This window comes from Heterocephalus glaber, unplaced genomic scaffold (genome assembly GCF_053883595.1).
Source record: "Heterocephalus glaber isolate CG9 unplaced genomic scaffold, H.glaber_assembly_v1.0 deba00001729, whole genome shotgun sequence".
In the NCBI taxonomy this organism is placed as follows: Eukaryota; Metazoa; Chordata; class Mammalia; order Rodentia; family Bathyergidae; genus Heterocephalus; species Heterocephalus glaber.
In genome coordinates, this window is record NW_028258440.1 from 11,698,606 (window position 1) to 11,724,977 (window position 26,372).

A 26,372-nucleotide genomic window follows, 5' to 3' on the forward strand; every position below is an offset into this window, starting at 1 on the left:
ATTAACTGTTACAGTCCTATAATAGACCTCCTTGTGTACATGTGGGTATTTTTCTAAACACTGTAATATAAGGCATGTAATTCCTTTTTATCTTTTGGGTGTTGGGCATCGGACCCAAGGACTCTGCACTCTTCAACAGATTTACACTTACAGCCCTGTATCCAAATCTTTTGATGGGAGAGAACTTGTTTAACAACTGGATGTAAAGTTTTCAGCTAATCCTTTTGGTTTGTGTGTAGAATTGTGAATTGTTGCCTTTTGTGTTTGTGTGGTACTAGTGACTGAACCCAGGGCCTTCTCAATGAGCTACATCCCCAACTCCTTCTATTTTTTTATGTTGAGATAGTCTCACTAAGTCACAAGTTTGATCTCCTGCCTCAGCTTTTTAGAGTGCTAGAATTACTGGGGAATCAAATCCCGGGCCTCATGCATGCTAGGCAAGCACTCTAACACAGATACACTACCACCCCAATTATTGTTTTGTTTGGGGGGGAGGTTTGAGAGAGGGTCTCACTATATAGTTCAGGCTGGCCTTGAACTCACTATGTAGCCCAGGCTGGCCTCAAACTCGCAGCAATCCTCCTGCCTCAGCCTCCTGAGTGCTGAGATCACAGGTGTCTATGGTTTTACGCCATCTATAAGAATCTACCTCATGCAATTATGTACCTCTCTAGTTTCTCTAGCTTCGTTACTTTTCTCTCATTGCTGAGACAAAATACCCGATACCCAAAGTTAAAGGAGGAAAGGTTTCTTTAGCTCACACTTTGTAGAGGTTTTGGTCCATAATCAGCTGGCTCCAAGGCAGGGTGGCATGGCAGACAGGCATTGCAGAGGAGAAACAGTTCATGGCAGGCAGAAAGTAGCAAAGCAAGCAAGCAAGGGAACAAGACAAGCCTCCTTCTGTCCCTTATATTATACCCAGGCTACTGGGATTAGGGCAGTGCCAAACCAAACAGTGGATTGGTTTAGTAATCACACAGCCTTAATCCTAGCATCACACACTCTAGATCCAGCCACCTCTGAAAAAGCCCCATCTATCACCCCAAGAGGCTTTGCGGGGACATCTAGACACAAGCCATAACATTCTCTTAATAGATTTCTTTTTATCTCTGACATTCCTGAGGAGTTGATGGAAGTCTTGCTATTATTTAGAGTCTTCTTTATCCCACTGCCATATATATTCTCTTAATAAAATGATTTTGCTTGCATTTTTTCATTAACTGACAGACCATCAGTAAACAGAACATTTATCACCTGTGAGCAGTCCTCTGTTCTTTTCCTTAATATAATTTGAATATTTGTCAAAGAATGTAGCCGATTCTGTAGGAATCTTTACCTTGAGAAAGTGGCTGAACAATGGAGCAAGAGGAAACCCTCATCATTTTCAGCAGTCATTCACTCACTCATTCATCTGGCTATTCATTCAGCACATTTATAGAGTGCCTCGTATGTGACAGGCATGATGCTAGGTTCTGGGGATTAAAAGATGTATGTGGGCCTGAGGGTAATGTACTTTCACACCATGTGTGAGGACCTGGCTTTGATTGATACTCGGCACAAAAAAAATGTATATGACATAATTCCTATTCTCAGGGAAATTCACAGTAGGTGGAAGAGACTTACAGGTTAATTGGCAATTACAGTATAGCATGATAAATGCTGTACTTGAATGAGAGCATAGTATAGTGGTTTCGAGAGTAGGTCCTTCAGCCAGGCACCAGTGCTCACATCCCAGCTGTCACTTGCTAGTAGCCACTGTAAGAATCTACCTTATGCAATTGGTATGATGAGTAACTATCATTATTAGCTGGGGGTGGTGGCACACACCTATAATCCCAGCAGTCTGGAGACTGAGGCAGGAATATCACCACCACAAGTTGGAGGCCAGCCTGGGCTTGGACTACATATCGAGACCTTGTCTCAAAAAAATAGATAGATAGATAGATAGATAGACAGATAGATCATTATCCCTATTATTATTTGGTTTTTTGAGACAAAGTCTTGCTATGTAGCCCAGGCTGGCCTTGAACACAATCCTCCTGCCTCAGTCGCCCCAGTGGTGGGATTAAATAACTATTATTAATATGAAAGTAGCATTAAGTGGTATGGAAGCACAGAAAAAGGTATACCCAGCCAGGCATGGTGGCACACACTTGTAATCCCAGCACTCAGGAGGCTGAGCCAGGAGGATTGCCATGAGTTCGAGACCAGCCTGGGCTACATAGTGAGTTCAAAGATAGCCTGATCTAGACTGAGAGGGAGCCAGGGAAGTATGCCTAGGGACTGAGTCTTGACAGAAAACTGGAAGTTACCCAGCCCGAGAAAGGAGCAAGAACGTTTGAGAGTATCTGGTATGGGCAAAGGCATCAGGACATAAGGCAGCACAGCATGAACTGAATAGCTATAAGTTTGGTATTATTGCAGTATAAAGAGCAAGAGCAAGGGGCAGCCAGCGTAGGGAGATTCTGCAGGAGCCAAATCATGAAGGGCTCTTGTAATTCTTTCTAAAGACTTTGAACTTTTCCTTGAGAGTGATGGGAATCCACAAAAGCTTATGATGAGACCCATAACATCTGTGGACAATTTTGGTGGATGTATGGAGTGTGGACAAGGGGCCAAGACGAATACTGGGGAAACCTGTTAAGAGACGTGATAATAGATTAGAGAAGAAATGACAGGCCTCAAACCAAAGCTGTGGCAATATAAATGAAGGAATGAGATAGAGTCAAGAGATGTTCAGAAACTGTGATGAGTACAACTTGGAAGCCATTTGGATGAATGACGTAGGTGGGGGACGTGGATACCTACTTCTGCCATTCATGTGGACAGGAAATACAGGAGATGCAATTTGGGGAGAGACTCTTCAGTGGCAGTAAAATAAAATCCAAATTCCTAATCATGGCATTCAAGGTCCTCCATGATCTGACTCCAAACTACATTTCCAAATTCATCTCCCAAGTATAGGTTTTCCCATGTCAGACTGCTGAAAGCTGCACTTTCAGACAGTATACTTATTTTCTTAAACTTTTGCCTCCTTTAGGTGTTTGGCTGTTAGGAGCATGCCAGAGTATAGCAAGGAAAACAAGCATGGGTACAAGTAATGAGAAAATGGGTATTTATGCATATCAAAACTGATGAACGGAAGAGGTCCCATTTCAGCCATATAATTGTTAAAAATTGCTCCCAGTAAGTTACTCCTCTTTTTGTCCATGCCCCTTTTCAGAGTGATTCTGCCACTCCTCCAGGCAATAGGTGGAGTCTCTTTCTCCTCCCCTTGAATCTTGGCTGACCATGTACCTTGCTTTGACCAGTAAAATGCAGCAGACATAACATCCGGGATTTCTGAGCGCAGACAGGCCTTCGGAGAACGGCCACTTCCAGCTTCTGCTTTTCCCTTAGAACCCAACTGCTATGTAAAGAAGTCCAGGCCACCCTGCTGGAAAGAGGCCCTGTGAAGAGACAAGTCCAGCTGTGATAGTGTCTCAGCTGAGCCCAGCCCACCAGATAACTGTAGTCACATGAGTAAGCCTAAGCAGGTCTGCTGGAACTGCCGGCCAAACCACAGAATCTTGGGAAATAATAAAGCAACATTTTTAAGCAAGTTGTTTTAAGCCATTCAGTTTTGGGGAATTTGTTACCCAACAGTAATTTAGGTGAAACAAGCTGGCAATGAAAAGGTGAGTAGGAATTCTCCAGGAAGGTAATGGAGGAAAGAGCTGTGAATAAAGGTGCAGAGGAGTAAAGTATACCACTCTCTCAGGAACAGCAAGTGGTATGGTGTGTTTGTGGCAGCACGTGCCTGTACTCCAAGCTACTGGGAAGGCTGAGGCAGAAGGGTCGCAAGTTTGAGGCTAGCCTGGGTAACTTAGTAGGATTCTGTGTCAAAATTTTTAAAAATAAAAAAAAAAAGGACTGGGAGATTTAGCTCAGTGGTAGAGCACCCCTGAGTTTAATTCCCAGTACAAAAATAAAAAAGAGGAAAAAATAGAAGATGCATAGCAGAGAGTAGCTGATGAAAAGGTAAACTGGGTCTAAACCTGGAAGAGCAGAGTCTGTTCCCAATGGTAATTTCATGATGAGCTTTGTCTATATGGCACCTTAGGACATCATACAGGAATTGTGTTTCTCCTGTATTGTTCGTTTTACTTTATTTTATTTTATTTATACTGTTCAGACAAGGGGTCTGGGGATGTGGCTCAGTGATAGAGCACTTACCTAGCATATTCAAGGCTCTGGGTTCAATCCTCAGCACCAGAAAAAAAGAAAAAGAATGAGCTTTCCTATATTTTTGAGACAGGGTCTCGCTATTTAGTTCAGGCTGGCCTTGAACTCACTATGTAGCCCAGGCTGGCCTCAAACTTGTGGCAATCCTCCTGGCTCAGCCTCCCAAGTGCTGAGATTACAGGCATGTGCCACCATGCCTGGCTGTTCCTTTTATTTGTGAACTGTTTTCCTAAAATCTACTCAAAAAATGATTAGGTTATTACGTAGTTTCATTCAATGCTATCATGTAGAGATTATTAAGAAATACTTCTAGAATTTAGCCGCTTGCCCAGTGGTTAGATTCATTTTTGCAGTTTGCTTTGCTCTTTATTTATTTATGTATTTATTTTTTTTTATTTTATTTTTTGGTACCAGGGATCAAACTCGGGACCTTGTGCTTTTCAGGCAGGCACCAGCACAACTGAGCTAAATCCCCAGCCCGGCTCTTTATTATAGAAGCAAACTGAGTTCCTAGCATGGGCCAAGCACTTGGGATTCAAAAAAAGTAAACCACAGCCAGGCATGGTGGTGCATGCCTATAATCTCAGCACTTGGGAGGCTGAGGCAGGAGGATCACCAGGAGTTAGAGGCAAACCTGGACTACCTAGTGAGTTCAAGGCCAGCCTGGACTACATAGCAAGACCCTGTTTTAAGAAACCTTCTAGAAGTTTATCATCTGTCTGATGAGATTGCCAGGCAGAAAGAAATATCAATACAGCATGCTTAGCCCCAGAGAAGGAGGGTATGAATATAACTGTAAGACAGTAGATATTAACAGAAGAAAGTTCCATCAAGATCCTTCATTTTTTTCTGAAATAATAGACTCTCAGTTTTTAACTGAAGTTGTGATTGGCCTGATACCCCCAGCTTTGGTTGGAGACCACCTGGAATACTTGAATGTTAATGTAAACCTTGCTCCCAAAAAAGCCAAATTACACAAGGTTAGATTTCCTTTTCATTTCTATGCTATGCTTTTCTAAAATCTTCACTTACTAAGTTATTATTTTCCTTTCATTTTCCTCTTAAGCTTAAGACAAGTTCTGTTTTATATGTTTTTTACTTTGTGTATAATTTCTCAGCCATTTGAAGGTCTTAGAATCTATTCTAAGCTAAAACTGGCAGCTTCCGGAATTTGGATCTCCTCATTTCTTTTTCCTGTTCTTTTCTTTCAGTAATAATTTCTTCAATTCCCTTTATCCTGTCTTTCTTCTGGTTCCTTAGTAGTTAAAGTATAGGTCTAGGGCTGTGGTGGTAAATCTATGGCACATGTGCCACATCAGGCTAGTTATATCATTGAAAGCTTTAAAAGGTTCACCATCACTGGTCTAGGGTATAACTCAGTGGAAAAGTACATGTTTAGCATGCACCAGGCCCTGAGTTTGATCCTCTGCATCAAAGAAAAAATTACCATAGAGTCCTTTAATCTGTTTTCTTTTTTTCCGGTATCAGGGATAGAACCGAGGGCCTCAAATGCCAAGCAAGGAGTCCTGCCCTTTAGTTTTTCCATAGTGAACCTGGCTGACACCTCTATTTTGCCCAAATGTCTTTGTAAATCTTTAGGAAAGCAGCTCTCCTGTTCCCCCTGTGTCTTCCCCAGTTTAATAATCTTAATGTTGTGTCTGCTAGGTTGTGTGCTTCTCCTATTGCAGGCTGGTACTGAAACTCCTAACTCAGCCTCCAGGAAATTATTCTTGCTTCAGTAATATCTCTCAAGCCTTTGTGGGGTGGAAATCATCTGACTGTGACTTCAGGATGTTTAGAAGAATACTGTTAGTCTGGCACAGTGGTACATGCCTGTAGATCCAGCTACTTAGGAGGCTGAAGCAGGTAGGTTATTTGATCCCAAGCATGACCAACCTGGGCAATTTAACGAGACCCCATCTCAAAATCAAAAACTTTAGAAAGAATATTGAGCCATGTGTGGAGCAATGCCTGTAATCCTAGCACCATGTGAGGCTGAAGCAGAAAGATCACAAGTTCAAGCCCAGCCTGGACAAATTAATGACTTAAGTGAGGTCCTGTCTCAAAATAAAAAATAAAAAAGGGTCTGAGGACTTTAATTCAGTGTGAATGATCTTAGTTAAGTCCCCAATACCCCCCCAATCTGTTATTTCCCAGGAATATCTGTACAATAGTTGTGTAATGGAGTGTGATAGACATTTTAGTTAGCCTGTAAGTGGACAGTCAGTAAAAGGGCAGCCTAAGGTAGAGTCTGCTGGATGAAAAGAAAATACCACACATGCCAATTTAAGAGCTAATTCAAATCATGCAGCTAGTCAAGTTTAGAAATGCAAAAGAAAACACAGGAAGAAAGATAAAAGTTTAAAATAAGAGTGGATAGATAAGGACTCTTCCTTATCTAAGGAAGAATGTTCTTAGACAGAGTGTACTGAATTAGTTGACAGCTCCTCCCCAACCTCTGGGCTAGAGAAATTTAAAAATACAAAACAACTTGTTTCCTTTCAACTTGATGTCCTTTAAACTCAGCTATTTAAATAACTAATTTTCTTTAAAACCTAAAACCCATAGAGCTACCTGTTTAAACAAGTTCTTTCTCTCTGCTTATCTATGTAAGCCAAAACAAAGGGAGCACACTGGCCATTCCACTTTCAGAATTCCCTCCTGGATGAAAATCCAGGAGCTATCTGTCTTCTTATTTCCAATAAACACTCTCCTAACTTCTGTTTTTGTCCATGATTTTTCTTTGTTTTGTTTTGTTTTTTGAGATAGAGTCTCACTATGCAGTTCAGACTAGACTAGTGTAGCCCAGGTTGGCCTTGAACTTGCAGCAATCCTACTGCCTCAGCCTCCCAAATGCTAGGATTACAAGCATGCACCACCATGCTGGCCTTTGTCCACAATTTCATTCTTTAACTTTTTGAGACAATGAGCTTGGGTTTGTACAAAATTAACTGCTTCAGTTGGACTTTCAGTATATGCATTTTTTTTCAGTTTTTTTGAGACAGGGTCTTGCTGTGTAGTTCAGACTGGCCTTGAACTCACTTTGTAGTCCAGTCTGGCCTCAAACTCACCGCAATCCTCCTGCCTCAGCCTCAGGAGTGCTGGGGTTACAGGCACGCACCACCATGCCTGGATAGTATATGCATTATTCACTAGTCAGTCACACCTAGTCTTGCATATTATACCAGTAAGATACTAAGGAGAGATTTGAGTTTGACCCATTTTTTTTCCCTGCAGTGCTGAGGATGAGATAGGTCTCATGCATGCTAGCCAAGAGGTCTGACCCAAAATTCTTTTCAACTCTATATCAAGGTGTTAGTTTGATCTACAGAAATTACCTCATTATTGATGCAACAGAATAATTTAATTGGAGAAAGTTTTAATACTTAAAAAGATGGGCTAAGCAGATTTTTCTTCTTTTCCTCCCTCAGGATAATAATTATCTAACAAAGAATACCAAAGGTTGTAAGTCATCTTTCTTTTCTCATCACATGTTGGTGCTATTTGGTGCTTCTCCTTCTTCTTCTTCTTCTTCTTCTTCTTCTTCTGCTGCTGCTGCTGCTGCTGTTGCTGCTGCTGCTCCTTCTACTTCTTCTCCTTCCTCTTCTTCCTCTTCCTCTTCCTCTTTCTTTTCCTCCTCCTCCTCTTCTTCTCCTTCTCCTTCTTCTTCTTCTCCTCATCCTTCGCCTTCATTCTTTTCCATTTCCTCCTTTTCCTTTTCCTCCCCTTCTTTCTTTTTGGTTCAAATATGTATTCAACACCCAGACTTAATACTTCTTCATTTCCAGAATAAGCCTGTATCTATATTTGCTGTCACTTGATCCTCTTATTATGAAGATTTAACCTTTATAAGATTTATTCATTCGCAAAACAAATTTAAACCATTCATTTTGTAGTGACAGTGCCTGAGTTAAGGCAAAATTCTGTCCAAATGTCAGCATGGTTTTCACATAATTATTCATATAAATACAATTCTAAAATAAGCAATTAAATAGGTATTAAGAAGTGTAGTTCTGGGCCAGGGATTTAGCTCAGTGGTGCCACCGCCTGCCTCTCAAGCACAAGGTCCCGAGTTTGATCCCTGGCACCAAAAAAAAAAAAAAAAGTGTAGTTCTCTGGGTATAGTAATACCCACCTGTAATCCCAGCACTCTGGGAGGCTAAAGCAGGAGGATCATAAGTTCAAGCCCAGCCAGGGCAAATTAGTGAGACCCTTTCTCAAAATAAAAAAAAGAAGAGGGGGGCTAGGGGTATAGCTCAGTGAGAGGCCTAAAACATAGTCCCCAGTACTACCAAAAAAGAAAAAGAAAAAATAAAAGCTCAGCTGTCTTTAAATTTCATATCTTATGACCAACTATTTTTTTCCCATATAGAGGATTGAATCAAGGGCTCCACACATGCTAGGATTCTACCACTAACCTATACCCTTAGCCATCCCCTTTTTTTGTGGTACTGGGGATCATACAAAGGGGCACCCTACCACTGAGCTACATCCTCAGTCCTTTTATTTTTTATTTTGAGACTACAGTCTTGCTAAGATGCCCAGTCTGCCCCAAAACTTGCAATCCTCATGCCTCAGCCTGCCAAGTGGCTGGTATTATAGGTATGTGTTACCATCCCAGCCTTACAGCATAGACCAAGTCTAAAAAGAAATAGAGCTGGGTGTGTAGCTCTGGTAAAGCACATGCTTAATGCACCTGAGGTATTGAATTGGACCCACGGTGGGGGGCGGGGGGCGGAGACAGACACAGACACAGAGAAGGAGGAGGAGGAAGAGGAAGAAGGAGAGAAAAGAACCATTCAGCCTCTTTTTCACTAATTGGTAACCTAAATCCTTTACCTGCAAATGTTAAGTGTAATCAAAGACCCTTTTTCTTCTTTTCTGGTTTATCAAATTTTGGTGCTGGGTCACTCACCCCTCAGAGGCCAGCTCCTCTCTTAAGGTCCAGTCTTCCTCTCTTTGTCTCAGCTGTGAGGCAGTTTGTCTCTGTGCCTCTGCTATTTGAATAGGGCCTAGAAAAATATAGGCTAAATTTTTAATAGAAATTATTTTGAGGTAATTTAGATTTGCATACAGTTTAAGAAACGACAGAGAGGGCCAGGAATTTAGCTCAGTGGTTTCACTGCCTGCCTCGAAAGCCCAAGGACCAGAGTTCGATCCCCAGTACCAAAAAAGAAAGAAAGAAAAAAAGAAACAATAGAGGAGCCAGGTGTGGTGGTGCATGCTTACGATCCCAGCACTCCAGAGGCTGAGGCAGGAGGATCAATGAAAATTCAAGGTCAGCCTCACTACACAGTGAGTTCAAGATCAGCCTGAGCTGCATAGCAGGGCCCTGTCTCAAAACAAACAAACAATACAGAGGAATACCTTGCACATTTTTACCAGTTTTCCCCAATGATAAAGTCTCCAAATTGGGTCCAAGGAGGTCCTGCATAGAGGAGATGGGCTCTTGACTTGACCTGCTGAATAGTTCCCTATCTCTCATCATAGAAAAAGCAGTGTGAAGCATAGGCAGAATTATTAGGCAGATTTAGAGTAAGGGAGTCTGAGAAAAGGCTCCAGCTCGAGTAACCGAGGGGCACACGGATGCAGAGGATCAGACTGGCCTGCTCTCCAAAACACAATGCCACTTTTTATGCATTAGCTGGGATGGGCCAGGGTCGGGTGCATCATGGTATAAGTTCCGGTTTCATAGCTCTGGCCGATCCTTATGGCTTTAGGGCAGTTCGTTTCCCATGAGATAAGTGTTGGTTGGAAGGGAGGCAGCCTCTGTTCCTGTTGTGGAGTAACAGCTCCTGCTTAGGGAAGGTGACTCATCATGGCGGAGTCTGTGAGGCGCTACTTGTCTTGCGATTGAGGTGATTGCAGGTTTAGACAGACTGGATGCGCCTTAGCATTGCTCTGGGGATCTGGAAGTGGATATTGTAAAAAGCTGCCAGTTGGGTACCTCTGTAAATTCTAAAAATTATTTGTTACTCTTATCTTGGTGTCCTCAGTCTTGAAGAGGGGTGAGATAAATTTAGCACTAATAAACTATGTAATACAGACACTCCTTAAATGATTAACGTGCCCAGTGCAGAACTGAGCAGAGATCTGACTAGGAGTTTTAAATAAAGATGACAGAATTGAATTTCTTTGTATCCTTGCTCCAATCTTTATCTCTTCTATTCTACCTCAATAACATCTTGCAAAACTATAGTGTAAGATCAACCAGAATATTGACATTGATAAAATCCACTGGTTCTATTCAAATTTCCCCAGTTTTACTTGCATTCATGCCTGCACTTGTGCAAGCATGTGTATGTACATTTATATCTAATTTTAAATTTTATCAACTTTATTCTTATATTGATTTAGTATATAATTCATGTATCTACCACCAATCAAGATTCTGAACAATTCCAGTATCACACAAAAAAACCTGCTTATTGCTCTTTTATAAACACACCCACCTCCCTCCATCCACCCCTCCCCAATCCAGGGTAACACTAATCTGTCCTCCATTTCTTAAATTCTGTCATTTTAAAATGTTACATAAATAGACACTTTTCAAAAGTTTTCTGCACTTAAAGTGAGAAACATATGCAGTGCTACAGGATTTCAAGGAGGGCAAGAGCCCTCTTGTGTTTCTTACTCCATTTAAAGAAAAATATTTCCTACTAGTAGAGTAAAACAGCAAAATTAACCAACTCTGGTAAAGTTCTAGTTTGGTGACAGTAACTGAAGGTCCTTAGCAATGGACACTGCTTCAAGTAGTGCTTTCTATATGACAGTAACACCTCGCTCAGACAGAACTTTGGGGCTAAGGGAAAGGAACAAAATTTTTGCCTGAGATTCATATATCAGAATTGTCATGGGCAGGGGATTTAGCTCAGTGGTGCTGATGCCTGCCTCAAAAGCACAAGGTCCTGAGTTCAATTCCTGGTACCAAAAAAAAAAGAATTGCCATACATATTGATAAAGGAGAAAATTCAAACCTAGTTGGAGAAAAAGGCTTGATTTATACACATAGTTTCACATTCTATTTCATATTCCATCTTGGAACAAACATTCAGATTCTCTGGGCCATCTGAAAGTATGTTTTCCTTTGAACATTGAGATGTCCCTAAAGGGGGCTGAGGGAGCGGCTCAGCCCTGGAGGACTTGCCTACCATGCGGAAGGCCCCAGGTTTATATCCTCAGCACTAAAAGAAGTCCCTAGAGATCAAAGTTCATTAAGAGAAATAAGCTGAATGTTCTTTTTCTTGTAATGGAGAGGGATACTACATTCTCTTGTTTTCTCCTCAAATGGCAAAACAACAAAAAGTTTGTGGGTCCAGGCATGGTGATGCCTGCCTGTAATCCCAGCACTCTTGGAGGCAGAGGCAGGAAGATCACAAGTTGCTGCACAATTTAGCCAGACCCTGTCCGAAAATAAAAAATAAAAACGGCTGGGGATGTAGCTCAGTATGAAGGCCCTGGGTTTAATCTCCAGTACCAATGTGGGGGAACCACATACGGGAAGGCTGCCCAGGTTAGGGGCTAGGGGGTGGGAGCAGATGGAGCTTTTCTAAATTCGCTTTGCTTCTCTAGATTTCCCCATCAGAAAGATGGGGATATTGTCACAATGTCTTGCTGTATCTCTCCTCTTCTCCTAACTCAACAACTAAATGTTCTGATTTCAGCATCTTTTCTTCTCCTGCTGTGGAATCATTTAAAGAATTTCAAGGCTGGCACGGTGGCTCCTACCTGTAACCCCAGCACTCCAGGAGCCGAGGCAGGAGGATTGAAAGCCTAGACCCCAGTCTGGGAAACTTAGCAAGACCCTGTCTCAAAATAAAAATGAATAAATAAAAAGGGCTGGGGATATAGTTCTGTGCAAAGGCTTTGGGTTCAATCCTCAGTTCTGGAAATAAAAAGACATCCTTTAGCATGTGTGAGGCCCTGGATTCTATATTCAACACTGCAAATAATATAATAAATTAGTTAATTTTTTAAAAAAAGGGAGGCCCTCCTTTAACATTTCAATGAAGCGGCTGAGCTGATCTTTTTTTTTTTTTTTTTTTTTTTTTTTTACAATCTTTAGGGATTGTTGTCAGAGAGAAGATGAGTGAGTCAACTGAAGTGAAAAGTTGAGAAATGAAGGGGGAGAGATATCTGGATGGGTTATCCTCCCCAAAAGGAAAGACTAAGCATCCTCAAGCCCCCCAAATTAGTTGACCTTACTACCACTGTTGGCTGCATCGTATTTTAAAGGTAGTTGGTATCAGTGGCTAAATAATGCAGTACTAACAAATAAGACCTACCTCAGCTGTATCATTTTGAATACTTATTAGTGTGTGAGTAGAGGAAGCAAGTCTGAGAGACTCACTGCAGTGTGTAATTATGCACTTTGAAAGCAGGATTCATCCATGGATTGCAAAGTGCATTGGTAACTTTAATTATTTTTCATAACACCTCCGTAAGACCATTATTCCCTACAGACAGATGAAGAAACTGAGACACAAAGGTTACCAGGAACCTTCAACCACCATGAATCACCTGCTCAGTTCATTTAATTCCCAATTTGTCATCTGAATTAATTGACCATTTGCAGATGAAGGAGTGCTTGAGCAGTGCTTTGAGTGAATTTTGGCTTCTATGTTTTGTTTGTTTGGAACCATAGGAAACTGAATTCATTTTAAAATGGAATGCTGTTTGGAGTCGCCCCCCCCCCCACCCCAGGCTGGCCTCTTAACTCTCATTCCTCCCACTTCACCTTCCCAAGTGCTGTTATTACAAGTGTCCACTATTACACCCGGCTTTGAAGAGTTATTATTCAATGGAATGGGTATGGAAATATATCAAAATATTCAAAATACATGCCAGCACATACATACAAGTCTACAGCATAATAGTCCAAGTGGGTCTTTCTTTCCTCCATCATTAACTTTGCATAAAAAACAAAACAAAATAATATGAAATGTATCATCTACAATCCCGGAATTCGACAACCTCAGATCCTTTAGCTTTGGTGGGGCACTACTTTCATAAAACTTTCTCCAGTCTTCGGGCCACACCTTCATTTGTCTGTGTTCTTGTGGTGATCATCTATAGCACCCACTATAACACTGTATTACACAGTATTTATACTCACCTGCACCTTTGATTTTTTTCCCCCCAACTTGCTGGGGATTGAATCCAAAGTCTTCTACATGCTAAGCAAGCACTTTACCTCTGAGCTATACCTTCCAGCCCCCTGAGTCTTACTTATATCCTACCTCCCAGAATTTCTGAGTACCTAACAAGCATTTAATACACAGTTTGATTTAATGGGATTAAGAGACTAGCAGTGGTAGAGGCTAACAATGAAATGAAACAAGGTTTCATTAAATTCATTAAACAAGTGGGTTTAATGTGAGTATATATTTCAAGTACAAGGGAACTTATAGAAAACTCACATAATTCATCTAGCTCCAGCAAAGACTTAGAACAGATGATGGTTGCCTGGTGAATGAATATTCTTTTCCTTTCCACCCCTAACGTACCAGTTTCCTGCTCAGAAATTCGAAACACATCATATGAGCTTGAATCTGTCTAATCTGTGGAGAGACCCAATCTATCCTAAATGTATACCCAAGGAGACCTAGTGCACATAAAGTGCCCTTTAGGAGCCTCAATAAATGTTTTCACACCTCTCCTTTAAAAGCTTCATTTTTAAGGCCAGGCATCGTGGTGTGTCCCTGTAGTTCCAGCCACTCAGGAGGCTGTGGCGGGAGAATCGCAAGTTCAGGGTCAGCTGGAGAACATAGCAAGACTGTCTCAAAAATAATACCAAAAATACCTTTAAATTCTCCACACATTTCAGACTTTCATGATTCTGAGTTCTGCATTGTTCCTCTCCCAGCCAGAATTCACTTCTTCTACATTCTCATTAATTCAAGGGCTCCCTCCTCCTGAAAAATTTCCCGAGACCCTCCCCCTAGCAGTTTAGTTTACTGCTCTTCAACACTCTATGACAGAGCCTGCTGGCACATAATAGATGTTTAATGTTTGTTCAAAAGAATGAAATTTGTGGAAAATCAGTATTGATTTTGAATTGTGTATTTGTCAGTGCACGACTTTTAGATGGAGAGGTTGTCCCACTCGGTTCATTTATTCATTTGTTTATTCACCGCTGTGCTCATACATGTATATGCCGAACAAGAGTTAACTCAATGCCGACTAATGGACTATATAGTGTGCTAGTCACTGGGAACATGGTGACTAGGGAAGACATGGTTCCTGGCTTCCAAGGTTTGCCTTGGCATTGCAGTGAAAAGTTTCTCATTTCCATTTCCAAACCCACCCTCCCACCCCCGTTGCTGGGGATGGACTCCAAGGCCTCCCATGTGGTAAGCAAGCACTCTGCCAATGAGCTACACCCATTTCCAAATCGTTGAGATCAGAGACGCAGTTTTGTGTTTTAGAATTACTTTATTCTAGTTGATTAGGCAACTTAAAGACAACATATACCTATTTTAATATCATATGGCCAGCCCGGTCTTGCCATCCAAAAAAGAGCCTTGGTTTGAACACATATACGTCAGAGAATGAGGCAGCCAATTTAGCTAATTCACGCCAAAAATTAGCTAGAAACAGCTTCATTGCCTATAAAAACAGCTTGACTTGTGATTCACCATATGATTTAGGTGAGTCACATAACCTCTATGTCTGGAGTTCCTCAGCTGTAAATTACAGAGATGGCAGGAACATAATGAATGAGAGACTCGATGGCTTAGTGCAAGACTAGAAGTGAAGGGTTTTGCCATGGCTTTGACTCTATCTATCTGTGTGATCTTAGGCAAATCACCTTTTCTGTGGCTATTTCTTATCTGCAGAATTATAACAAACTGCCATTTTAGACAAAAGTTATGAAATAAATTACGCAGCACTTCAAAAATTAGTTTTAGAGATGTTGTTAGGTTGACATCACTATCACGTATCAAGAGATCCTTGGGAAGAACAAATTGTCATCCCTAAGTTTATGTTACATATTCTTATTTTCACATGTTATAAAACAGAGCTGACTTGACTACCCACGTCAACTTATTTGAGGGCCACTTGTTTATTTACTTGCTTTTTTCAGGGCTGGGAGTCAAACCCCGGGCCTTGCACATGTTAGGTGAATCGTCTACCACTGAGCCATCCCTCCAGCCTCTATTCAGGGCTGCCTTACAGCAGGGTTTAAGAACATAATTTTCTGCTGGTTGTGGTGGTGCACGCTTGTGATCTGAGCACTCTGGGAGGTTGAGGCAGGAGGATTACAAATTCTAGAACAGCCTGGGCAATTTAGCAACTTAGTGAGAACCTGTCTCAAAATAATAAATAAACAGGGCTGGGGATGTAATCCTGGATTCAATCCCTAGTACAGCACAAACACAAGCAAACAAAAAACATAATTTCCACAACTGTACAAAGCAAAAATTTCTCCAATTATCCCCATGCCATTACCCATATACTTCTAATTTAAACACAAAGAGTAACCAAGCAGAGGGGAAGGCTGAGAGATAATGCACATAAAGGGTTTTGAGAGCTATGGAAATGGCCAAGAGATTGTACAAATGAATTTCATTACCCTATATCCCTTACTAACCAGACACTGGTACAAAACTCTCATTTTTTGTGAAACTAACCCATAATTGGTTTATACTATCTTTATTTATTTGGTTTTTGGGGGGTTTTTTGGTACCGGGGATTGAACTTGGGTCCTTGTGCTTGTGCGGCAGGTGGCGAAACCACTGAGCTAAATCCACGGCCCGCATAATTAGTTTAATAAAATCTAATTAGACGAATGATTCCTTGCACTTATGTAGAAGGTTTATACATTTTCAATCTCTTTCATGTACATTTTCTCATCTGAGCCTCACAATCGACCTCTAAGGTAGGTGGAACAGGAATTATTACCCCATGTATTAATATTTTCATTATACTTCATTTCAGGTAACTGAATATTGATTTATAACTCATATTTAGTAAGTCTTTTCACATAACTCATGTAGCTCACATAAAACCTAATTCATATAAAGTTTATTATAGAGAACAAAGAATAAAGATAGCAAGAATCATTCATTTCAACAACAACAACAAAAACAAAATCTAATTGGAAGAGAAATGGGTTTTCCTGATGAGTTAGGTCATTCTCTTTACTTAATGATTGACATGAGCCTTGTTAAATTTTTACTAAGAAATCCATGTATAATGTTTGGTTAATGAAAAATAAAATGATTTTGTCTAGTTTTTCTCTACTTCAAAAGATTAACTTTATGCTGGGAGATTTGGAATCTTTTGTTTTTAATACTTGGTCCTCTGAGACATCAGTTAAGTGTTCATGAACATACTCAAGTCTTCTTTCTTTTTTCCCTCAATACAATTGTCAATAATCTGGCGGCAGCAGAGCCTAATCTCTACCAAACAAAATTCCAGTGTTTAATGAGAAAATACATTTTTGATGCCTTAGGCAAAAATGTAAAGCCTCCTGTATAAACTAGTGGAATTAAAAAGAAATCCCTAGTACCTAGTAATGGAATAAAGCTAAGGAAAAGACGATACACACTTAAAGAAAAATGACTACCAAAATAAAAGTTTACATAACAAATTAACATCTGTAATTTTGCATGTAAAATACATGTTGTAGGGGCTGGAAATATAGCTCAGTGGTAAAGCACTTGCCTAGCATGCATGAGTCTTGGGTTTGATCGCCAATACTGCCAAACTTTTGGGACAGAAAAGACTGCTGAAATAAGAATTAGATTTTGAAGCAAGATCACTGATCCAATATATCTTATATCAATAACTATATCCTAGTCTTTCTTTGCAAATTTAAATTCTTCCAGGAAATTCAAAGGAAAATAACTATTAATGATTTATTTCTGTTGGGTTCTTATTTCTTTTTCTTTTTCTTTTTTTTTTTTTTTGTACCATAGATTGAACTCAGGACCTTGCACTTGCGAGGCAGGCAGCAGAACCACTGAGCTCAATCCCTGGACCCTTCTTATTTCTTGTTTTTAATCATCATTCTTCCAATACCTATTCATATGCTTAAAATTAACAAGTACAGGTTGTGGTCATTAGTTATGGCGCATATAGAGTCTTGGAAATCTCAAATTAACTAGGATAATTCTTTTTAAAAAATCTCTAAACAGACCAAATCTATTACAAAGGCTTGGTTATGCAAGGATGTTATAAATAAATCAATGTTTTGGAGAAAAAGAAAAGAAAACTAAGTACACTGGCTGTCATCTAGTCTCACCTATCTTAAGTATTTTATTTTGGTCACAGTAGAGACCAATGTAGTTGTACAAGTGTGTGTATTTGTACAACTCTGAAGATGTTTAGAGGCCCAAGCCTCTGTCTTCTTTGCCACACTTTAAAAATTTCAGAGCTAAAAAAGAGTTCAGAATTGTTAATTACTATGAATTAGAGAGGCTGACTCCTTTCAGCTCTGAAATTCTCATTCCAAATTAATGGCTCACCTTTCACTGAAGCTTTGGCTCTCTCTAGAAGTGCAGATCTGTTCTGTACAATCTCAGCTGGTAGCTGTTGTACTAGCACTTATGAGTGAGCGTTCAAATACTTAACTCTTTCATTGCTTGTGTGAAGGACAGTTTAATGGCAATGAGCAACGTTGGGCTATTCTGAACTCAATAGTGACAGGGTTGAAGACATTCTCATTACAAAGCTTAACATACAAAATGTGGTCAACATAGACAGTGAATGGCTGGGTGTGGTGGCACATGCATGTAATCCCAGCACTCAGGAGACTGAGGCAGGAGGATTGCTGTGAGTTCGAGGCCAGCCTGGACTACATAGCGAGACCCTGTCTCCAAAACAAAACAAAGGAAAAAAAAAATACAGTGAATTTTTAAATTAAAAAAATTATTACAGTAAAAGATACATTGCCAATAACCCTTTCAAGTACTTCCCCTGACATTGAACACATTATGTCATCTTTCTTGCCACTTTCTGAAGCAGTTCTGGAAGTCCTCTTTTGTGAGTGTCTTTATGAGGTGTGATTTAAAAAAATACGGTGAGTGCTACTGCTGTGTGCCATCCAATGGAGTCAGGATTGTAAAAATATTAGGGTGTGTTCTCATCTACCTTATTCACCGGATGTGGCACCATGCAACTTCTGGCTCTTCCCCAAAGTCAAAATGACCATGAAAGGTAAACATTTTGAATCAGTTCAGCCACAACAATGCAACTAAAGACACCAAAGAGGACTTCCAGAGCTGCCTCAGATTGTAGCAAGAATGATGGGACGTGTTCAAAGTGGGGGGGAGTACTTTAAGAGGGATTAATGGCAATATGTCCTTTAATGTAATATCTTTTACAAATTTAAACACCATAGTTTTCATTCTTTTTTTTTCTTTTTTGAGACAGGGTCTTGCTATGTAGTTCAGGCTGGCCTTGAACTCACTATGTAGCCCAGCCTTGCCTCGAACTTGAGATGATCCTCCTGCCTCAGCCTTCACCGTAGTTTTCAATCACGCCTTGTATACTATATGCAGGAAACTATTCTTGAAAAGTAGAATTAGATGAGGCTTTACAAGATATATTTTATATCTTCATGAGAAGGCATATTTTCTTTCAAAGAGAAAACACACAATTGGATCAACAATGAGTTAATGGGAGAAAAGGTGAGGTTGATACATATTCAGAGAGCTACATCAATTTGATTCAGTTTTCAGTCTGTTAGTTCTTTCTCATTTCATACTTCAGAACACATTGCACTGGTTTTCGAACTTTTCAGTACTGAGGATTGAACCCAGGGCCTCAGGGCTTCACCCATGGTAGGCAAGTGCTCTACCACGGTGCTCTGTCCTCAGCCCTGGTTTTCAAACTTCAGCTTGCAACACAGAGGGCTCCTTAAGACACAGGTATCTTTAACTTTTAAATTTCAATATCCAATTCTTCATTTATAGCAAGTATACACAGACCTGAATTTTTATATATACCTTGTGTTTTCTAATCCTGCTAAATTCAAATACAAGTTCTAGGGGCTCCTAGAGATTTCTTAGTATTTTCTCTGTAGATGATCATTTCATCTACATATAAAGATTTTACTTCTACCTTGCCAATCCTATCCTAATTGTGTCATTTTATTGCCAGACTATTTTGGTTGGGCCTAGGTTTCAAAGTTTAATGGACAGATAAAGAGTAAGCATATCTGCCCTTGTTCCCCACCTTAAGGGGAAAGCATTGCATCTTCTCCATTCACATAAGGTGTTCTCACTGGAAGTGTGGAGTACATGTCTTTAATCTGTTGAGAAGGTTCTGTTCTACTTCTAGTCTCCTGATAGCTTTTACCATGAATAGCTGTGGAATTTACTCCAATACTTTTTTTCCAACTAGTGACAGGATCGTATAGCATTTTCCTTTGGTCTATTAAAATGATGACTTTTGGGGGTGGATCTTCCAATGCTGAACCAACACTGCCATCCCTATAACAAAACCACTTTTTGCATCCTTCCAGATCTGACTTCTAATAGTTTGTTTTGTTAAACAAATTTCTATCTAGGTTCATGCTTTTTTCTTCTATTATCTTTATCCAGTTTTAGGATTAGCACAATGTGGAATTCCTAAAATGAGGGGAGATGTGTTCCTTTTTTTTTTCTGCTTTAAATGTTTGATATAATTTATCAGTTAAAATGTAAAGGAGCCTGTTGTTGTCATATAGGTAGGTTTTCAAGCTAGGAATATACTTTCTTTAATAGGTGCTTTTCAAATTTTATATTTCCTCCATAGTTAGTTTCATTATTTTGTCTTCCAAGGTACTTCTTAGAAGTTGTCAAATTTATTTCAAAACAGATTTTTGAAATATGCATTCTATATCCTTTTAAATTCTGTAAAATCTGTGGTAATGTCTCCTAGGTCTCAATATTTTAATTTTTAAAATGTATAATTGACATTGTGTAAGAGGAAGTAAAGGTCTAAAGGAGCAGGGGACGTGGGAGAGGTAGGGGAAAGGAAAGAAGGGGAAAATATGAGAAAAGGAAAAAAATGGAAACAAGGTCTTTGCAAATAGGGAAGGGTGGAGGGGGTGAAGGTAGAGCAGGGGAAGGGGAAAAAAATAAGAACTAAGATACTCATGTAATGGTACAAGATCCCAATGATGAATCTAACTGTATTTTATACCTAAAATGTACCAATAAACTTAATGGCGGGGGCGGGGGGAGACACAGGTATCTGAGTTAAATGCCAAAGTTTCTGATTCAGTAGTTCTGGGTAGGGGACTCAAACTTTGAATTTTTTTGAGACGTATTTGTACATCTTTAAGGCAGCACATTATGGTTTTAGTACATGTGTATGGTGTGATACATACTGTGTGTAATAATCAAGAATTTGAGCAGCGCCGAGGAGCAGAGCTGCCCCCAGCACAGAGGAGGTGAACCTTCTGGGCTGCTGGACCACCTCCACCAGCACCCAGGAGGTGAGCAAAGTGGGAGCCAGCAGCACACATTTCCCCCCTGCCCCCCATTGAAATGAGAAGACGTGTAAACAAGTCTCAAAACTAGACTTCCAGATCACCTAAAGTAACCCCAAAGGGAAACAAGATGGAACAATCTGATACTCAAACACCTGGACTCCTTGAACTGGCAACAAAAGAGGAACTGGGAAAAATGAAATCAGAAATAATTTCTCAGATAACAGCAGAGATTGTGCCTATAGTGCAAGACATGATTAATAAATCTAGAGAGGACACAGATAAAAAAATAGAGGAGCTGACGAACATGATGGAATCCCAACATAGGAAACAAATGGAATCCATAAAACAGATGCAAACAGATTTCCAGGAGATTAAAAACTCCACTGAAATTTTACACTGCAGAATGAGCCAATGTTGTGAGGACAGAATTTCAGATATAGAAGATAAGATTGCAATTAGTGACCAGGAAAAGAAAAATTTCTTTAAAATAGTAAGGGACCATGAGAAATCAATCCACCAGCTGCTGGACGATGCAAAGAAGAATAACAAGACTGATCGGAGTCAGTGAAGAAACAGGAGACAGTGCAGATGACATAAAAAAACTGTTCACAGAACTGATGGAAGAAAACTTCCCAAGCAAGGAAAAAGAACTTGTCATACAGATAAGTGAGGCATATAGGACTCCAACTAGCCTAGATAAAAAAAAAATCTACACATAGGCATATAATAGTTAGGATTCCAGAAACCCAAGAGAAGAACAAAGTTCTACAAGCAGTGAAAGAAAAGAAACAAATCACATACAAAGGAAAGCCCATCAGAATCACAGCAGACTTCTCAAGGCAAACCCTCAAGGCAAGAAGAGCTTGGAGTGACATATTCCAAGCCCTAAAGGAAAACAGCCTCCAACCCAGATTCATGTACCCTGCAAAACTATCTTTCAAAATTGATGGAGAAATAAGTCATTTTCATGACAAAGAGCACCTTAGAAACTTCATGAATACCAAACCAGCACTCTAAAAAATTTTAGATAATAATCTAGGCAAAGACAACGAGGATCACAACCCCAGGAAGCCCAGCAGAATGAATCCATCGGGCATGACAAGGAATTAAACCCAAAGGGGGAGAAATCCAACAAAAAGAAAAAGTCATGACAAAAATAAGTCAGTATGTATCAGTTATAACCATCAATGTTAATGGTCTCAATTTACCAATCAAAAGAAACAGACTGGCAGAATGGGTCAAAAAGCAAGATCCAACAATATGCTGGATTCAAGAAACATACTTAATTCAAAAAGAAACTCATAGACTGAAAGTTAAAGGGTGGAAAACAATACTCCATGAGACAGGAACCCGAAAAAAAGCAGGAATAGCTATCCTCTGCAGATCAAGTGGATTTCAACCCAAAATCTGAATCACTTCTGGTCCCAAGAATTTCAGATAAGAGATAGTCAACTTGTATGTAGAAATCTATTGTAAACATGTGTTTTCATTTCTCTTAGGTAAAAACTTAAGAACAGAACTGTTGGTTCTTAACAGTAACACAACAAATTTCTATATTGTTTTCCAAAATGGTTTTATCATTTTACATTAACATTAGCAGTAATAGAAAGTTTGAACTGGTTCACACCTAAACTGACATTTCTTTTAAAACTTTTAACTTAATCTCGCTAATGAGTGTATAATATGATCTTGTTATTCTACTGATTAGTATTTTTCTGATTCTAGTGTTGTACACATTTCCTTGTGCTGTACTGGTATTTATCATCTTCTTGTGTCTACTTTTTAATTGGGTTGTCTATTAATTACCTGTAAGAGTTCTTTATATATTCTGGTCATAGGTTATATGTATTATAACCTATGTTATGTTTATTATTATGTTCTGTTTAAGGACTACTTTTCATTTTCTTAATGATGTCTTTTAAAGTTCTAAATTTTGATGGAATCTCATTTATCAATTTTTTTCTTTTATACATCATGTTTTTTGTATCCTAGGAAATTCTTACCTACCCTAAATCCATGAAGATTTTCCCCTATAATTTCTTCTTAAAGTTTTAGTTTTAGCCTTTCATATTTAGGTTCATAGATCCTCTCAAGTTATTTTTATGTATGGAAATAAAGGGTTGAGATTAATTTTTTACATATGGATACTAGGTGTTCTAGTACCATTTGTTGAATACACTATCTTTTCCTCTGCTGTTGAGTCAATGTTCTATAAAATGTTAATGTTGAATAATCTGTCAAAAATTAGTGGACCATACATGTGTGGTTCTATTTCTAGATTCTGTTTTATTCCATTGATCTATGTCTCTCTTTACACCAACATTGCCTTGATTACTGTAGCTTTAGAGGAAGTCTTAAAATTAGGTAATAAATGTCTTCCAACAGTTATTTTTTTTTTTTTTTACTTTTCCAGGTCCTTTGTACTCCTACATAGCTTTTAAATTTCAATATCCAATTCTTCATTTATAGCAAGTATACATAGACCTGAATTTTTATATATACCTTGTGTTTTCTAATCCTGCTAAATTCAAATACAAGTTCTAGGGCCTCCTAGAGGTTTCTTAGTATTTTCTCTGTAGAAGGTCATTTCATCTGCATGTAAAGATTTTACTTCTACCTTGCCAATCCTATGCTATTTGTTTATTTTTATTGCCAGACTATTTTGTTTTGGGCCCATGTTTCAATGTTTAATGGACAGATGAAGAGTACGCACATCTGCCCTTGTTCCCCACCTTAGGGAGAAAGCATTGTATCTTTTCCATTCATATAAGGTGTTCTCTCTGGAAGTGTGGAGTACATGTCTTTTATCTGTTGAGAAGGTTCTATTCTACTTCTAGACTCCTGATAGCTTTTACCATGAACAGTTGTGGAATTTAGTGCAGTACTTTTTCTGCAACTACTGACAGGATCATATGGCTTTTTCCTTTCTTGTTAAAATGACGACTTATGGGGGTGGATCTTCCAATGCTGAACTAACACTGCCATCCCTATAATAAAACCACTTTTTATATCCTGCCAGACCTGACTTGTAATAGTTTGTTTTATTAAACAAATTTTTATCTATGTTCATACTTTCTTCTGTTATCTTTATCCAGTTTTAGGATTAGCACAATGTTGATTTCCTAAAATGAGGGGAGAAGTGGTCCTTCTTTTTTCTGCTTTAAATGTTTGATACAATTCATCAGTTAAAATGTGTATGAGCCTGTTGTTGTCATATAGGTAGGTTTTCAAGCTAGGAATATACTTTAATAGGTGCTATTCAAATTTTATATTTCTTCCAAAGTCAGTTTCATTAATTTGTCTTCCAAGGTACTTCATAGAAGTTGTCAATTTATTTCAAAAAAGTTTTTTGTAATATGCTTTCTATATCCTTTTAAATTCTGTAAAATCTGTGGTAATGTCCTCTAAATCTTGATATTGTAATTTAAAAATGTAAAATTGATATTGTGTAGTAGGAAGAAAAAGTCTAAAGGAGTAGGGGAAGTGGGATGGGTAGGGAAGTGGAAAGAAGGAAAAAGAAAAATGAATAAAAGAAAAATAAAGAAACAAAGTCTTTGTAAATAGGGAAGGGTGGAGGGGGTGAAGGGAGGGCAGGGGAAGGGGGAAAAAATAAGAACCAAGATACGTCATGGAAAGGTACAAGATCCCAATGACAAATGTAACTGTATTGTATACCTAAAAAGTACCAATAAACATAATGGAAAAGGAAAGAATAGAATTTCTTAGAAGTTCTCAGGTCATACAGATCCCGGGACTACACTGAGAACTACTAAGTCACATATACCATGCAGTTAACCTACTGTTATTAATACCGTATTAATTCCATAATTTATAAGCAAACTGCCAAGTGAAACAGTGAGAATGTGGTTTAAACGTTTGTAAAAAAATATTTTTTATGGTGCTGGGTGTTGAACCTGGGTTCTTGTGCATGCTAGGCAAGTGGACTACCACTGAGCTATAACCCCAGCCACAGTATTTTTAAAAATGATGTCAGGTTTGGGGGGATTTTATTTCCCTTCAATGAGGGAAAATAATTTTTTTTTCTCTTTTTGCGATACTGGGGATTGAAGCCAGTGGCCCACACACTAAGCTATATCCCCAGCTCTTGTTTTTATTTTATTTTTTAAAAAAATTATTTGCTCATTTTTATTTTTGAGATATATTACTAAGTTGCCAAGGCTGGGAATGTGGGTTGGGATCTGAGATTGCATTTGCCACCATGCCTGGCTTGGAGTTGATTATTGATTGTTTAGATGTCCATTAAAATTCAGCAGTGGTGGAGCTGGGGCTTTAGCTCAGGGGTGCTACCACCTGCCTCTAAAGTGCAAGGTCCCGAGTTTGATCCCCAGTACCCTTCCCCCAAAATTCAGCAGTAGTAATGGTATTACTACTAAATGGTATTACTAATGGTAATTCACCCTTTTTTGTTGTTTGAGACAGAGTCTCACAATGTAATGCAGGCTGAGCTGGAACTTGTGATCTTCCTGCCTCAGCCTCCCAAAAGTGCTGGAATTACAGACATGTGTTACCATGCCAAGCAATAAAAATACAAACATTTATATAAACTTTTTTCTTACCTGTTAAAAATAGGTAAGGAAGTAATTACAGGAGAAACAAGTATTGTTCCTGGGCTGTTAGAGTATTTGTAGGTGGGTGGGGGAGACACTGGTAAATCAAGCCTGGCAAAATGTTGGTAACTGTTGAAACTTACAGTACCACGGGTTCATTACACTTTTTAGTTTCGTGTAATAGAAGTTTTAAGAATCCCCATCTTCATTAATATTAGTTGAAAATGTAGTTGACATGTAATATAGACTGCATTTATGACAAGGTTCTTATGGTGTCTCTCACATACCTGGTAATACTGTCAAAAATTAGATAACCAGTCCCTATGTAGTAACACTTCTGTGGAGCCTCCACTGTGGGCAGGGGAGTAGACACAAAGTATCTACTTCTAAATTTCCCTTTGTCACAGGATCTTTTATTCCCTTGTTTTCTTTTTTTTTTTTTGCAGAGCTGGGGCTCAAACTCAGGACCTCGTCTGTACTGGGAAAGGATCTACTTCTGAGTGACATCCCCAGCTGTTTCGTCACTCTATCCCACCAGTTTCCCACAGCTTCTGAAACTTTCTGAGGGGCTGCAGGTTCAAACTCAAAATTCTTCCCTCACTGCCTGCCTCAAAGGGACAGTGGTTTTTTAGGTTGTTACGTGCTTGTTCAAATTTTGCTTCAATGACTAACTGGACTACCTATTGGATCAATCAAGTCAGTATTTGTCGAAAGAGGGAAAACTATTGTTCATATTTTCATACACTTAAAATATTTTTCCCTTTTTTGGGTGCTAGGTATTAAACCGAGGGCCTCATGCATGCCAGGCACGTATTTTACCACTAGGCAACATTCCCAACCCTCATTTTAGTATTTTTATTATTTATTTATTTATTTGGTGGTTTCTGGGATCGAACTCAGGACCTTGTGGTTAGGAGACAGGCGTGTTGCCACTGAGCTGAATCCCCGGCCCCCATTTTAGTATTTTTAAAAGGGCTACTTTTATTGTCTTCTAAGAAAGTAAAGCAAGCTGGGCACGGTGGCCAGCAGACTGATCCTAGCAGACTAGAAAGCTCAGGCAGAGTGATTTCAAGTTCAAACCCCGCCTGGGCAATTCAGAGACTTATGAGAACTTGCCTCAAAATAAAAAATATAAAACGTCTGGGGATGTAGAT

At 39.3% G+C, this 26,372-nt stretch overlaps 1 long non-coding RNA gene across 2 annotated transcripts in view; it reads left to right on the top strand.

Annotated features, from left to right (window-relative positions):
• Nucleotides 1-26,372, top strand: part of LOC147821588 (uncharacterized) — a 51,870-nt gene that overhangs the window by 23,483 nt on the left and 2,015 nt on the right. For both annotated transcript variants that reach the window (XR_015446808.1, XR_015446807.1), the window contains one exon: nucleotides 25,665-25,914. This is a non-coding gene — a long non-coding RNA (uncharacterized LOC147821588). The remainder of the gene's footprint in view (nucleotides 1-25,664; nucleotides 25,915-26,372) is intronic.